The sequence below is a fragment of the Barbus barbus genome (assembly GCF_936440315.1).
Source record: "Barbus barbus genome assembly, chromosome: 22".
NCBI lineage: Eukaryota > Metazoa > Chordata > Actinopteri > Cypriniformes > Cyprinidae > Barbus > Barbus barbus.
In genome coordinates, this window is record NC_136750.1 from 13,999,872 (window position 1) to 14,015,632 (window position 15,761).

The 15,761-nt window shown below is 39.9% G+C and overlaps 1 pseudogene across 1 annotated transcript; it reads left to right on the top strand.

Annotated features, from left to right (window-relative positions):
- Positions 1-264: 264 nt before the first annotated feature.
- On the top strand, positions 265-1,662 carry LOC306888651 (putative nuclease HARBI1; annotated as a pseudogene). Its single transcript has 4 exons — positions 265-696; positions 867-980; positions 1,090-1,201; positions 1,289-1,662. The product of its transcript is annotated as a putative nuclease HARBI1 (transcript).
- The last annotated feature ends 14,099 nt before the right edge of the window (positions 1,663-15,761 follow it).

Sequence of the window (15,761 nt, forward strand, 5' to 3'; positions counted from 1 at the left end):
GGGCCTGTACCATGAAGCCGGATTAGGTGGCTAGCCAGCTATGTTTCAGCTTAGTTTCCGCCAACCCTAGGTTTTAGGTACTATGAAAGTAGCTCAGCTTTAATCGGTGTTCGTTGCCATGGTATCTTACGCTGCACGGCTAACCTGCTCCGGGGCAGGTTATGTTCTGGATTCGAGATCTCAGACTGAAGTTTGACCAATCAGCTATGAGCAAAGAAACATATAGGTGACGTAACTAATTCCCAGCGTCTGTTCTCTGTTGCAATGGCTTCACCTTTTCTCCCAAATCCTGTGGACATCTCCGCGCAAATTGTTAGACGAGCACTTCGTAGAGAAAGAGTTTTTAGGGACAGACAAAATCCATTTGACTTTCCTGATGCTTACTTGTATGAAAGATACAGATTTTCCGCGGAAGGAATGTCTTATCTTTGTGAACTTCTTGAGCCGCACATAACAAATGTGACTCGTTGAAGCCATGCCCTTACTGTACCGCAAATGGTATGTATTGCGTTGCGGTTTTTTGCAAGTGGTACATACTTGTATGCGGTCGGGGATGCAGAGAATCTAGGGAAAACACAGTCTGTCGAACCATTCGAAAGGTGGTCCTCGTTCTTCAGGGGTACATAAATAGCTTCATTGTGTTCCCTGGACATTTATCGACCATGTCCATAAAAGAGGGCTTTTATAAAATTGCCGGTAAGATATCTTGATAGGGTGACATCACATGAACAAATTTAACATTTCACACTCATTTTTTTTCTTCTTCAAAAAAGCATATTTCACACTTAGAAATCTATTATACAGTAGTCTGCAGTAGCTACCTGTTAAGAATGATTTTAAATATATATTTTTAATTCCTATGATAGGATTCCCTAGAGTCATAGGAGCAATAGACTGCACACGTTGCAATCTCCACAGCTTTTGGAGAACATGAGGCAGATTATGTGAACAGAAAGTCCTTTCACAGCCTTAATGTTCAGGTAGGGCTACTATATAGCCTATGTGAAGTGATTTTTATTTGCATTGAGATCAATCTTTAAATAAATAGTAACTAACAGGACAATTATTTACTGTACATTTCATCTGCAGATGACTTGTGATCATGAATGCATGATCACAAGTTTGGATGCCAAATGGCCTGGCTCAGTGCATGACTCACGAATTTTCCATGAGTCTATTTTGTGTCAGCGCTTTGAGGAAGGCAAGTTAAATTTGGTACAGTACACTTTAAAGTTTTAATTTTAATAGCAAAACTTACACAATTTTCCCCTTTTCTGTTCTATGACAGGGCTTTTTGATGGCCTGTTGGTAGGAGATCGAGGTTATGCATGCCAGAGGTTTTTGCTAACCCCCTATCCTGACCCTCAGACAGGGCCACAAAACCGCTTCGATGTGGCCCTCAGTAAAACCAGGGTCAAGATCGAGATGACCTTTGGCATCCTAAAGGCACGTTTCAACTGCCTTAGGCGCTTAAGAGTGTCACCAGAGCGGGCATCACAGATAGTCGCTGCATGTGCCATTCTGCATAATATAGCCACTATCAGAAAGGAGCGATTACCACCACAAAACCAGCTTCTCCCTGATGAAATTGACCCCATCACACTTGACCACCCAGCTGGCACAGCTGTCAGAGATGCAATCACAACACAATATTTTACTTAATAAAAGCACACTGACACTGCAGATATGTCTCAAACTGTTTTATTGGTCATCATGTGGCTAGGGGGAAAGAAAGAGAGCAAGAAAAATTACATTAATAAACATTCATAGTGTTCATACTAAAGGGTTACTTGGTTAAAAAAAGTTCACATACTGAGATCTGTTTTTTCCAGCTGTTTGATCTCCAATTTATTTTTTTTAATTTGGAGCCTCCTCAGCTCACAGTCCAGCTCCTTCAGTGTGCAGTCTAGTTCGAGGCTCCTTTTGTACAGGGCCCTGACTGAGTCTGTTTCCACCTGAAACAATTCCACCACAAACAATCATTACACGTTTTCTGGAGGTTGATCAAATCACAAAAAGTGGCATGACTTTCTACAAACACAGGACTGACTGTAAATTATGTCAAGGGTTTAAAGCATTACCTTGTTCACATTCCTTCTGTATCCCATTGAGGTAGAGGCCTCAGTTTCTGGGGCAGGTTGTGAAAAATCCTACAAAAGAGATGTGTAAGGGCCAGTCACTTAATTATGACATTCAAATGTGTGCCATAATAAAAAGCTCAGTGCATTCACCTCAGCAACGGTCTCAGAACACACAGACAGAGTGTCTTCATCGTTTGGTTCACCCTAATAAATAAAAGGCCAATGTAAAGCATAACTGTTATAAAGAAGGTTATGTTTGGTGTTCTGTCTGCTGCATACTGACCTCTATGTGGGAGACTGTGTGCATGTGTGCTGGCTTCAACAGGGACACTGTATTTCCCTCTACTGCAGAACAGAGTCAGCCATATTTAACTTTTTTTAAAACATTAGTAATGCATTGTACACACATACCCAGTGTCACTTGCTTAGAGGAGCCAGCACCAGGGTCAGACTGTACAGCACATGCAATCCCATCCATAATCGACCGCCCCTTATTGTTGCTCAGAGCCAACTCCTCCGCCACAGTGTAATCTTGAGGAGGTGGCCCTCCCCCAGTTTTCCTCATTTCACATTTTTTTTCTGTTTGCTGCAAACAAGTGTTTGTGATTAAATGTTCAAAAAAATAATAAAAGGTTATGGTAAATACTCACCACTTTGAATTATATTTTTATATTTTGTCTTGATCTGCTGCCAAGAACGTTTGGAGTTGGGGTTGCATCTAAAAATCAATGAATATCAATCTTTCTTAGGATGTAATAGCCTATACATTCACATTTTACATACATCTACACACATATACAATATATATATATATATATATATATATATATATATATATATATATATATATATATATATATATATATATATCTCAACACGAATACATTTTAATTTTAGCATTTAATATATTTTTAATATGATTAGCCTACATAAATGTACATTAATTGTTTAACCTACGCATTAACGCAATCAGCAGTCTTCCTCCAAGATTGTTCTCTTGCTTTGGCAGCAGATACAGTGTTACTGCGTGCTTGAAAAATACTTCTATATTCTTCATATTTCTGAAGAATTATCTCTTGCTCCTCCGCTGAAAAGTATATAGCTCTCGCTCTATCCATATCGAACGCGATTGGTTGTTCAGTGTCGACGTCACTCTTTTATGTGCACGCGCGTGTGGATTAATCATAGTTTAAGGATCAAAGCCTGAGTTGACAGAGAAAGTTGATGATCAGCTTCATGGTACCAACAAAGCCGGATTGGACTGGTTTGGTTTTGTCGACTCAAAACTAATCCTGTAACCCTGAGTTTGTTCAGCCACCATCATGGTACAGGCCCCAGAAAACCTAAACAAGAAACAAAACCCAAACCCCACATTACTAGTATGAGCAAGCATGCTTGTGCTATTGTAAACTAGCTATATTTTAAAACATGAAACATGTATATCATAAAAGATTGTTAAACATAAACATATATTTCCATATATGTGTGCATATTGTCATGAATCCGGTCTATGAACCTCCGTTCACTCACCCCCAGAGGTCACTCGCTCACTAAATGGACTCTTGCACACTACACTAACTGTTGCACTTCACCACGGACTACAGTTCCCATCATCCATTGACACACACACAGCTGATTGCACTGATGACACACACACAGCTGATTGCACTGCTGATTCCCATCACACACCTTACTTAATTAAGCCATGGACTTCCTCAGCCAGATGGCTGGTCCCAACCAAAAGCTGACCTTAGCTTATTAGAAAGAAGACAAAAGTAAGGATCATACGAGACAGCGGTATATGATGTAAGGAAATATATGGGGTCACGGTATGGAGAATAGATACACATTTACACAGATGCTTCAAAAGATTCAAAGATAGGTCATGTGGGCTTTGCTTTCATAACACCAAAGTGAATAAGAGCAGTAGAATATCAGATTGTTTATCAGTGTTTACTGGAGAGATGTTTGCAATAATTATGGCAATAAGGTGGATTAGTGAAGTTAAAGTACCCGAGATAGTAATATGTTCAGATTCAAGTTAGCTCTAATAAGTTTGAATGAACCAAAGTCAAAAACAAGACAAGGGATGATAATAGAGATTATTCAAGAATAACAGTCACGTAAGCAACTCAGTATAAAAGTTCAGTTTTTGTGGGTACTGGCTCACATTGGGATGAAAGGTAATGAAGAGGCAGATGGTTTAGCTAAAAAGGCCATAGAGCAAGAAACAGTTGATATTCCGATTCCTTTTATTAGATCAGAAATTAAATCAATTTATCAAAAAGAATATATGGAAATTATGGCAGCAGTTATGGGACAAAGATACCAAAGGTAGGCATTTGTATCGTATTCAGTCATCAGTGGGTAAGGGAAGAGTATCAGGATGGAGCAGAGATGAGGAAAACATGATTACAAGGTTACGATTTGGGCATAAGAGGTTGAACAATACAATGCATGTAATAAACAAATTTCCAACAGGGTTATGTGAGGTATGTGATGTTAATGAAACAGTCGAACATGTTATAATGTACTGCAGGAAGTATACAGCTGAAAGAAATGAGTTGAAAGAGGAACTAGAGAATAAGGGTGAACTGTTTACAATTAAGAATGTATTAAATCCGGAAAGAAATATCAAATCATTATTGTTGCAATATCTAGGAAGAACGGGTCTGAACAAGCGGGTGTAAGTGTTAAAATATTTTAACATATTTTATAACATATTTAACATATAACATCCTCTTGAGAGCATGAGGGTGGACGGATCAGCTGAACACGCAGCGCTGAATGAAACTCTATGAAGACTCTGGGAGGGTGGAGGAGAGCGAAGAGAAGGGGAAGGTTGAAGGTGTTTGAAGATGAGTTGGGAGGTTAATCAGGAGTTTGTAGGTAGAGTGTAAATGGTCCATTTCAAAGATGGGTGGCGGTAATGCACTTAAGTCTGCGATCCGCCCTAAAGCAAGAAGTCAGATGGCTGAGTATTTTAAGCACATATCGCTACCCTAGCTGGTAGTTACTTTACGGAGCCAGTCGTAGTATTTTTCCCTGCCTGGATTATTGCTGTTTACCTGGATTATCTCCAGTGTTGCCAATTTAGCTATTTTGTAGCTAGATTTAGCGATTTTTCCTACCCCTTTTGAGACTTTTTTAAAAAAAAGTTTAGGGACAAATACAGCAACTTCTTAGACAAACCTTATCTAAGTTCTTATCTTGCCCACTTACAGTATCTCTATTCATCTTTGTATAGATCAGTGAATTTGGCATTATGATGTCATCTAGTGACATTTAGCTACCAGTTTTAGCTACTTTCAATTGAAAGCAGTTGGCAACACTGATTATCTCTCTTTGCCTTGCCCTGTTGGATCTTGTTCGCTGATCGAAGACCCATGCTTGTCCTAGGAATACTCTGTCTTGCCTCATTCATGTCTGCTTGCTGTTTACTGAACCACGCCTGTTTGTGACCATACCTTTGAATAAAGCTCTGCACGTCTCACGTCTTGTTCGCCCTGTAACGCATATACTGAATAAGTAAATATGTTCAATATATTTTTACACATGCAGTACCATATCTTATCACGTGTGTGTGTGTATATACAGGTCCTTTTCAAAAAATTAGCATATTGTGATAAAGTTCATTATTTTCTGTAATGTACTGATAAACATTAGACTTTCATATATTTTAGATTCATTACAACACAACTGAAGTAGTTCAAGCCTTTTATTGTTTTAATATTGATGATTTTGGCATACAGCTCATGAAAACCCAAAATTCCTATCTCAAAAAATTAGCATATCATGAAAAGGTTCTCTAAACGAGCTATTAACCTAATCATCTGAATCAACTAATTAACTCTAAACACCTGCAAAAGATTCCTGAGGCTTTTAAAAACTCCCAGCCTGGTTCATTACTCAAAACCGCAATCATGGGTAAGACTGCCGACCTGACTGCTGTCCAGAAGGCCATCATTGACACCCTCAAGCAAGAGGGTAAGACACAGAAAGAAATTTCTGAACGAATAGGCTGTTCCCAGAGTGCTGTATCAAGGCACCTCAGTGGGAAGTCTGTGGGAAGGAAAAAGTGTGGCAGAAAACGCAGCACAACGAGAAGAGGTGACCAGACCCTGAGGAAGATTGTGGAGAAGGACCGATTCCAGATCTTGGGGGACCTGCGGAAGCAGTGGACTGAGTCTGGAGTAGAAACATCCAGAGCCACCGTGTACAGGCGTGTGCAGGAAATGGGCTACAGGTGCCGCATTCCCCAGGTCAAGCCACTTTTGAACCAGAAACAGCGGCAGAAGCGCCTGACCTGGGCTACAGAGAAGCAGCACTGGACTGTTGCTCAGTGGTCCAAAGTACTTTTTTCGGATGAAAGCAAATTTTGCATGTCATTCGGAAATCAAGGTGCCAGAGTCTGGAGGAAGACTGGGGAGAGGGAAATGCCAAAATGCCTGAAGTCCAGTGTCAAGTACCCACAGTCAGTGATGCTGGTGTTGGTCCACTGTGTTTTATCAAGGGCAGGGTCAATGCAGCTAGCTATCAGGAGATTTTGGAGCACTTCATGCTTCCATCTGCTGAAAAGCAATCTGGAGATGAAGATTTCATTTTTCAGCACGACCTGGCACCTGCTCACAGTGCCAAAACCACTGGTAAATGGTTTACTGACCATGGTATTACTGTGCTCAATTGGCCCGCCAACTCTCCTGACCTGAACCCCATAGAGAATCTGTGGGATATTGTGAAGAGAAAGTTGAGAGACGCAAGACCCAACACTCTGGATGAGCTTAAGGCCGCTATCGAAGCATCCTGGGCCTCCATAACACCTCAGCAGTGCCACAGGCTGATTGCCTCCATGCCACGCTGCATTGAAGCAGTCATTTCTGCAAAAGGATTCCCGACCAAGTATTGAGTGCATAACTGAACATAATTATTTGAAGGTTGACTTTTTTTTTTTGTATTAAAAACACTTTTCTTTTATTGGTCGGATGAAATATGCTAATTTTTTGAGATAGGAATTTTGGGTTTTCATGAGCTGTATGCCAAAATCATCAATATTAAAACAATAAAAGGCTTGAACTACTTCAGTTGTGTTGTAATGAATCTAAAATATATGAAAGTCTAATGTTTATCAGTACATTACAGAAAATAATGAACTTTATCACAATATGCTAATTTTTTGAAAAGGACCTGTATATATATATATATAATAAAGTGTATTACTGAATATAAAATTACATATATTGTGATATGTAAATTTGTCACATTTTTCAATATATGAAAGTGGCAATAACTTCTGTATTATCCCATATATTGTAATATATTGTAATATATTTGCACAATATATTATGTATAATTTGTTATTGTCATTTAATATATTGATCATTTAAATATTAAATGACAATAACATAAATTATACATTAAACTTAACAATAATTTCCATCCAGACAATGACAGTGATTTAACCCCTTAGCATAACAGGTTAAACACTGTTCACTGTCTGGATGGAAATTATTAAGTAAGAGGAGAGCATGTGATGATCAAGCAATGGACACGATGCATGTACAGACTGTCTGAGCAGTGTTTGAATTTCAAAATCTGTCTTCTGAGCTCTGTCATTAAGGACACCGACAGCAGCTAAATTAGGCGCGGTCACTTTAAAAGACAATGCATCCAATATAACGATGCACATCCAATTTCTTTCTCAACTGTTTACTTTCACTTAAGATATAACCGACAGTTTTTTTGAGGATACTCTCCAAGACGGGTATTTTGACAATTTTGTATCTATTTGTTGGTACAAGAGCAAGAAGAGGTCAAGCGCTTTGAGACGCGTCTCTCTGTATGCGCCCATGTGTGCACAGAACACCGGGCGCTGAATTGGACTCTTTCACATCTTTTTCTTTTTGTAAATTTAAACTGCGGTTTGTATTTGTTCGTTCAGGTGCAGGAAGACGCAAAGTAAAGCTTGGTTCGGTCTTGCTGTCTGTGAGACGCGGCTCTCTGCATGCGCACTGAACAAGGCGCGCGAGTACTCGGTTGAGTTTTTCCGCATCTTGTGTTTGAATGCTTAACTCTTTTGAATGTTTAAATTGGCAAGGCTTAAAAACACGTGCAAATGATAAGCTTTCGTGATGACGCGCACCAATGGCCTGTCTACTGTTCTGAGCGTCTTTTTAGGCTGGCCTCAGCCAGTCGGTTGAGATCGCCGGGGGCCCCCCCTTAGCCATGGGCCCCTATAATCGTCACCACCTTTCACCCCACTAGCGATGGCCCTGCTTGATTATTATGCTCTGTATTGTGAAAGCCAACAGATGGTTATCATCAGGAGGATGGAGAAACAGGCAAATCATGTGAAATGTTTCCAAAAGTTCTCAGATATGTCCTATTGCCTTTTTTTATTTTTTATTTTTATTTATTTTTTTGGGACACTGCTTAAATTTGTTTAGAAAACAAACCAAACTTAAATTCATAGCTAAGATTGACATCAACAGGACAAGCAGAAATTAATTTTCATGAAACACTCTTTGTTTTTCTATATTCTGTTAAGATGCTCCAGGGTGTTGGTCATTGAAGGGCCACTGAATGTGCCTGCATAGTGGCACAGACCTCAAACTGACCAACGGTATTTCTGTTTATATCATTACAATGAGTACTGGGAATGAAATATGACCAAATGTATGCTTAGCATATTTCTACATTAGGAAAGGTTTCAGACCATCATTTAGTTGGAAAAGTTGATTTAGGTTTAGCTCAGTTTAGGTTATTACTTAAAGGGGTGGTCTACCGGCTTTTTTCGAAGGCTTGATTGTGTTTATTGGGTGCACTGTAACGTGTTCATGCTTTGTTTTTTTTTTAAATGGCATTATTTTTCACATTTTACCTTTATTCTAAACTGCTTTTTCATGTTTCATTTCAGTTTAAGTTTGGCTCGTTTTGTATTTATTCCAGGTTTTATATGAGGTTCATGTAACTTGGAAAATTCATTCATAGAATACATCCTTATCATGGAACATGTTTCTAAAAATAAGTTTTAAAAAGTTGTCGAAAGCATGGTGGTGGTGACGTTGAAGCTGAGTGATCGTGGTGTTGTTTGTTTATGGCCTGAGTTTAGCTTTTTAGTTCTGGCGCTTGTATTTAAGCTATATGTATTTAAGCTATATATTTTATTTAGGCTAAGTTATATTATTTTGTGAAAATTATCTTGATGGACAAAACGAGTATGTTTCATGATATATGGTTGAACACAGAGCTTATTTTTTCCAATAATCCAAAAGCCTATGGAAAAAACATGTTGGCTTTTTGTCGAGGGAACCAGTGTGCTAACAGCTGATTGAGCTACAAAGTGGCATATAAATAGTTTCACCACTCTGTTTGAGCCCGAAACAGACCGAGAGAATGTTATTGAAGAGGTCTGAGCAGAGCATATGCATGCTATTACACAGGATGACTATTACACAGTGTTTCCTATTTAGCAATTTTGTTGCTAAATTTAGCAACTTTTCAGACTATTTTTACAATTTATTTGGCAGCTTTAAGCAACTTTTGATAAATGACTCAAACGATAAAAAAGGCACACATTTTTCCATCTAAATTACACAAAAAGAGGAAACCAAAGATGCCTAGCTGTACACACACATGAATTAAGTTAGATTCTATTTGCAATTTGTTCAATTTAATAATAATAATAATAATAATTAAATTATTGTTCATTTATGATACAACTTGTATGTACAAGCTTGTACCTGCGATTGTTGATCAGTTAGTACATTGTAAGAAAAATATCTAGAAAATTGGAAAAGGTACTATTAATTTTCCAGGACATTATCCGTTTTCCGTTATCCTTTGTAACCCGGCAACCCAAAAACACAAAATACAATGCAGAATTTAAAACGCAGTTAAAAAAAACCTGTGAAAAATCAATATGGAAAATTCCTTCATATTAACATAATAGATTGTGCCCTATTTTTACAGACTTTACTAGAGTAGCACACTAACTAACTACTAATACACTGCTAAACACTATAACTGTTCAGAATGTATAGTTTTACTAATTTACTAGCTAATTAAAAACCTTAAATTGTTCATAAATGTATGTTCAATAATTCAGTGTTGTATTTAAAAATACACTTATATTTTAATATTATGTTATACATTTATATTATTTTACAAACAAATTTAAATGAATATTTATAAAATACATTTTTGCTGATATTTGATGCAGTGACATCATCGCGCAATGACATCACAACATAATTTAGCAACAAATTGACATTCCTTTAGCAACTTCCCCTGAAAATTAGTTGGCAACACTGCTCTTACAGGACATTTCAGAATGGTATGTTTTTTTTTTTTTTTTCGTTTGTTTTGTTTTTTTGGTGTTCTCATATTTTGTAGATCTGCTGTTAACTGTAAATGCTACTGCTGTTTATGTTGTCTTTTGATATATGGTTTATCTTTACTAAAATTTAAGTACTAAAGTTTAGTACTGTCTCCTTTGAAACTTAAGGGTGCCAGCTTAGGTACATGTAGATAGGTTAAGTTACTAGGTAAATAAACTGCATAGTTTCTTTGTGTACATTGTGAGTCAGACACAGATACTTGAGAACTGAACTGAGCTGGATGATGACATCACTATTTTCTCCAGAGCTGCTCTATAGATTATTTAAATTCTATCCACATTTGATGAACTTTTACATAATTACTGAACCAAACTGAATCAACAATGAACTGATTTCAGCTGATTAGTGACTATTTACTATTGTCTTTTTAGAGCTGCTTAAAAGTAGAATCTAATTGTTTGCATCACTGAATAATGGCGGGCTGCCAGCGCAGGGCCTCTGAGAATTTGCTCATTGGCAAAACGTTGGCCCTTTAGCACTGGCCAACGGTATCATGGTCAGGCCTCACTTTGCCCCCAGGAAGCCCTCACTAGGCCCACACAGGGACTGTACTATGAATCTACTACAATAAATCTGTTTCACTATAAATACTTTTCAACTACTATAACTTAAGTCTTTGGGAAAAACAGTTATTATACATCTGAAATGGATGCAGTCACCATATAACTAATGTCTGTATTGTCAAAAAAAAAATGTAGAGTAGTCAAAGGAGTTTAAAATCAATGGATTTATTAAATGCAAAATAGAAAACATTCATTTCAGGTTAATACTAATTTAACACTCTGAAAGGGACTATGATGAAGATAACAAAATATATATATATTACTTTGACCTCTGCTGAAAAATATGTTTTGATGTGCTAAAGCAGAGGTGGTGAACGTCGGTCCTGGAGAGCCGCAGTCCAGCGCAGTTTTGCTTCAACCGTAATCAAACACACCTGAACAAGCTAATCAAGGTCTGAATGGTTAAGAGGATGCTACAGGCAGGTGAGTTTTAAATAGGGTTGGAGCTGAGCTCTGGAGACCAGAGTTCGTCCACCCACTCGGTCTCTTGAATTTCGCAACCACACATTTATCTCACTCTCAGCTTCAGAATCAGGAGGACTTGGCTGGAATTTTCAAACAGCCTCTGAAAAGCGCAAATCAGCCTATATCAGGGATTATCAAATCTGGCTCATTAAACTCACTTTCCTGCAGAGTTTAGCTCCAACTTTTATCAAACTCACCCACCTGTGTTTCTAATGATCTTGAAGACACTCATTAGCATGCTCAGGTGTGTTTGATTTTGGTTAGAGCTAAACTCTGCAGGAAAGTGGACCTTGCGATCCAGATTTGAGGATCCCTGGCCTATATGAAACAACAGGTTCTGAAAAGGTAAACAGATTCTGTAAGGGTGTCTTTTGGTTTGAGCCATTCCAGTTCAATTGAGTGACTGAAGAATGGCCAGTCAATGTTAGTATTCTCCTAGTTGCATTACAGGGCTGCCGACACAAAAACTGCATGGGCCCAAAAGTACAAAATTTGATCTGGGCCCGAACAGGCTGGCCCAAACTGGGCCATCATTGGATTAAAGGGATAGTTCACCCAAAAATGAAAATTTTATGTTTATCTGCTTTCCCCCAGGGCATCCAAGATGTAGGTGACTTTATTTCTTCAGTAGAACACAAACAAAGATTTTTAACTCAAACCTTTGTAGTCTGTCAGTTATATAATACCAGTCAATGGGCACCAAATCTCTGAGAGTAAAAAAAAAATAATGCACAGACAAATCCAAATTAAACCCTGCTGCTCGTGACGATGCATTGATGTCCTAAGACATGAACCGATAGGTTTGTGCCAGAAACTGAACAGTATTTATATCCTTTTTTACATCTCATACACCACAATGTCCAACAGTCCCGAGCTCGTACACACAACAGCCGGCGCGTCTTCTTCTTGCTTTACGGCGGATCGCAGACTTCTAAGTGCATTGTTACCACTTATCTCTCAAATGGACCACTGATCTCAATTAGGAGTGTCAATGGTTCATTTGAGAGATAGTTGGCGGTATGCACTTATAAGTCTGCGATCCGTCGATCATTTGTGTGTTTGAATGTATCGTCACGAGCCTGCATGTTTTTCTTACTCTCAAAGACTTGGTGCCCATTGACTGGCATTATATGACTGACAGACTGCAACGGTTTGAGTTAAAAATATTTGATTGTGTTCTACTGAAGAAACAAAGTCACCTACATCTTGGATGCCCTGGGGTTAAGCAGATAAACATCAAATTTTCATTTTTGGGTGAACTATCTTTAATGTGGGCAGTCCGTGTGGGCTGCCCGCGGTGAGCCCAAAGGGTTGGTGTTAGGGCTGTGCAATTAATGGAAATTCAGTTTCGGTTTCGGTTTCGGCCTCCAACTATTATGAAAATACAGTGATCGAGATAAAACGATTATTGCACCCCATTCTGCCCCCTTTCCAGCGGTGCCCTTTTGTTCCTCCATAAAAGGCCAATTTCCCGTGCAAATCAGTAAATTCATGTAACGAGACTTTTGCAAAATGGGACGTGCTTGATTTATTTAAGTTGATTAGATTTATTTTTGTTTTTAAAAGCATGACAGAGAACATGCGCTTCCTCAGGAAGATTACTGTGTATGCGCTCAGAGACAGAACACAAGACGGACATGTAAAGACATCTTTTAGCGCCTAAACGGTCAAATACTCGCAAAAATGTGTAAAAATGCGGCGCTTAGTGATTATTCATGTAAACCCTCATCTGTTATGTGTGACGAGTCGGCTGCCTCCCCCCTGTCCATCATCACCACCCCGTCCCGTATTCGCCGCCCTTCACCAGGGAGTGGGTGTGTGAGAGAGGACACGTTATTTTACCCCTTATTGTTTAATAAAAACCTCTCCGAGGCTTGACGCCACGCCCACTGTGTCTGTCGTTTGCTCCTCCCGCCACAGTGGTGGAGAATGCGGGCAGGCGCAGTTGGGCAACATCTGATGACGTCATCCCCTCTCGCTCGCAAAAAGCCGTGGAACCCGCACGGGGACAGAGGAACGACGGGGACAGCCTCTCAGCCACCAAAGGGGTAAGTGACGTTCTTTCTATTGGTCATTTACCCTGTGGCTGGTTGAGGCTGACAACTAATACCCGGTTTCTCTGTCCCGGTTACGGCGCGGTGCGAGAGGGAGAGTTGCCCGGAGAGGAATCCCTGCCCCGCCCACTCCGACCGCTGGAGCCTGGTTGAGGAAGGTAGCACTCCCGCGTGGGCGGCGACCCTCGGACGGGGATGTCGCTTGGGGGGGGGGGGGGGAATGTGACGAGTCGGCTGCCTCCCCCCTGTCCATCATCACCACCCCGTCCCGTATTCGCCGCCCTTCACCAGGCTCCCGACGGGAGTGGGTGTGTGAGAGAGGAGGGGCGCTGAACACGCAGGGCTGGCGGCGTGTGATGAGGCGCACCTGACGTGAATAGAGCCTCATCACCGCCGCCGTTTAAACGCAGAGCGCGCCTCTCCTCGGGAGACCGGTCTCTTCCCCGTGCATGCACGCTGGTGTCCTCGTGGGTCCAGGAAGGGTGCGTCGAGGAGGACTGCCGCACCCGTGAGACGGCTGACGGGCCAGGATGCCGGGCCGTCGAATCCCCCAGAAGCGCCGGGAACCAAGGAGATGGAAGGAGCCGCGCAAGAGACGCCACCGCCACTCGCTCCCGGCCCCAAGAGGGGAGCGCGTGCGGCCACCGGACTCCGCCCCTTCCCTGGACCCTTCCCTGACCAACACTACCCTCCTGCACAAGCCCCGCGGCACAACGAGGACACCAGATTCCCCGTTTATTTGGACACTTTTTCCCCTTTGGACACGTTATTTTACCCCTTATTGTTTAATATAAACCTCTCCGAGGCTTGACGCCACGCCCACTGTGTCTGTCGTTTGCTCCTCCCGCCACATATGTAATAAAAGAACGTAAAGAGTTGAGAATGAAAATACTTGTGTAACAGTAAATTGGATCTGTGTGGCTCTTAAAGTGACAACGGGCTATATTCCTGCTGCCGACTGTGCTTTATATTAATAATCAAACAACAAAAGGCAAATTCAGAATCACTCACTGCTCTTGACTACTTTTGTAGCTTTAATAAGAAACAACGGAAGTTTACTTCTTACAGTGAAGACTATGCTGTTTTATTTTACATTAGGTTATTCAATTTCTCTAGTAGGCTGTTAACTGAATAGCTACTTTAGACTTGCATTAAAAAAAAATTAAAGCACCGTTTGTTTCATTTGTGTCTTTTTTTTTATTGTATTATTTAGCTTTTTTATTACTGGCATTGTATTCCTTTGCTTTTTTTATTACTGACAGTTTAATTATTTTCAATAATTTTGAGGACCTTTTTTGTTGTTGTTGTTTTTAACTAATAGTTACTCTGGTATTTACTGTGGTACTGAGAATTGTGACATTTCGCTGGTCTCTAAAATGTAGATGTCATAGCAACCTTATTTACAGAAAATATATATTTGATATATATTACTATCTTTAAATCTTTCATATAAAGTTTTGGTCATATGGCCCACTAATAATCGTTTTAAATAATCGTGATTATAATATTGACCAAAATAATCGTGATTATGATTTTTGTCATAATCGAGCAGCCCTAGTTGGTGTGGGCTGGCCCTAGCCCATTGTGCTCGCAAAAAGCCAGCAGGGGCATGTTTGCAGGGTAAAGCCACTTTAAAACAATTTGTATTGTACAAAGGCTTTTATAAATAAAGGTGACTTGACTAGATGTTTAAGCCATTTAAAGGCATTATGGCTAGATACACAAGGCAGTTCATTGGCGTTATGCCATTCAGTCACACTGGTCCTAAAACATGCCATACATACTGGTCACAAATATGCAGTTTACTAGCTATGTATGTCCAGTTGTAGCAGCAGTGGGATAGGTTACAGTAGGGTTCCTCAATAGATGTCTCTTAAGCCGGAAAGAAAAATATTTGCACTCAAGTCAATTTTTTTTAATGTAAGGATATCGTCACTGTAACCACGTTGTTGGCACGAAACCACTAAAAATTCTAAAGCAGCATCTTTGGCAACTTGCACCGTGTCTACACTGGACACAGACGAGATGTGGTGAGTAGAGCAGAATAAGAGTTTTGAATTAATTTTTTGCAAGCTGAGCTCCATGCTTGTGCAGTGAATAGTAGGATTGATAGTAAACTGCCTGAAAATTTGTTGAGAGTGGCCAAGAGTGTCAAAAAGATTGTCCTAGGTTTGACTTTGTGCAAATAGGCTATCATGTGGA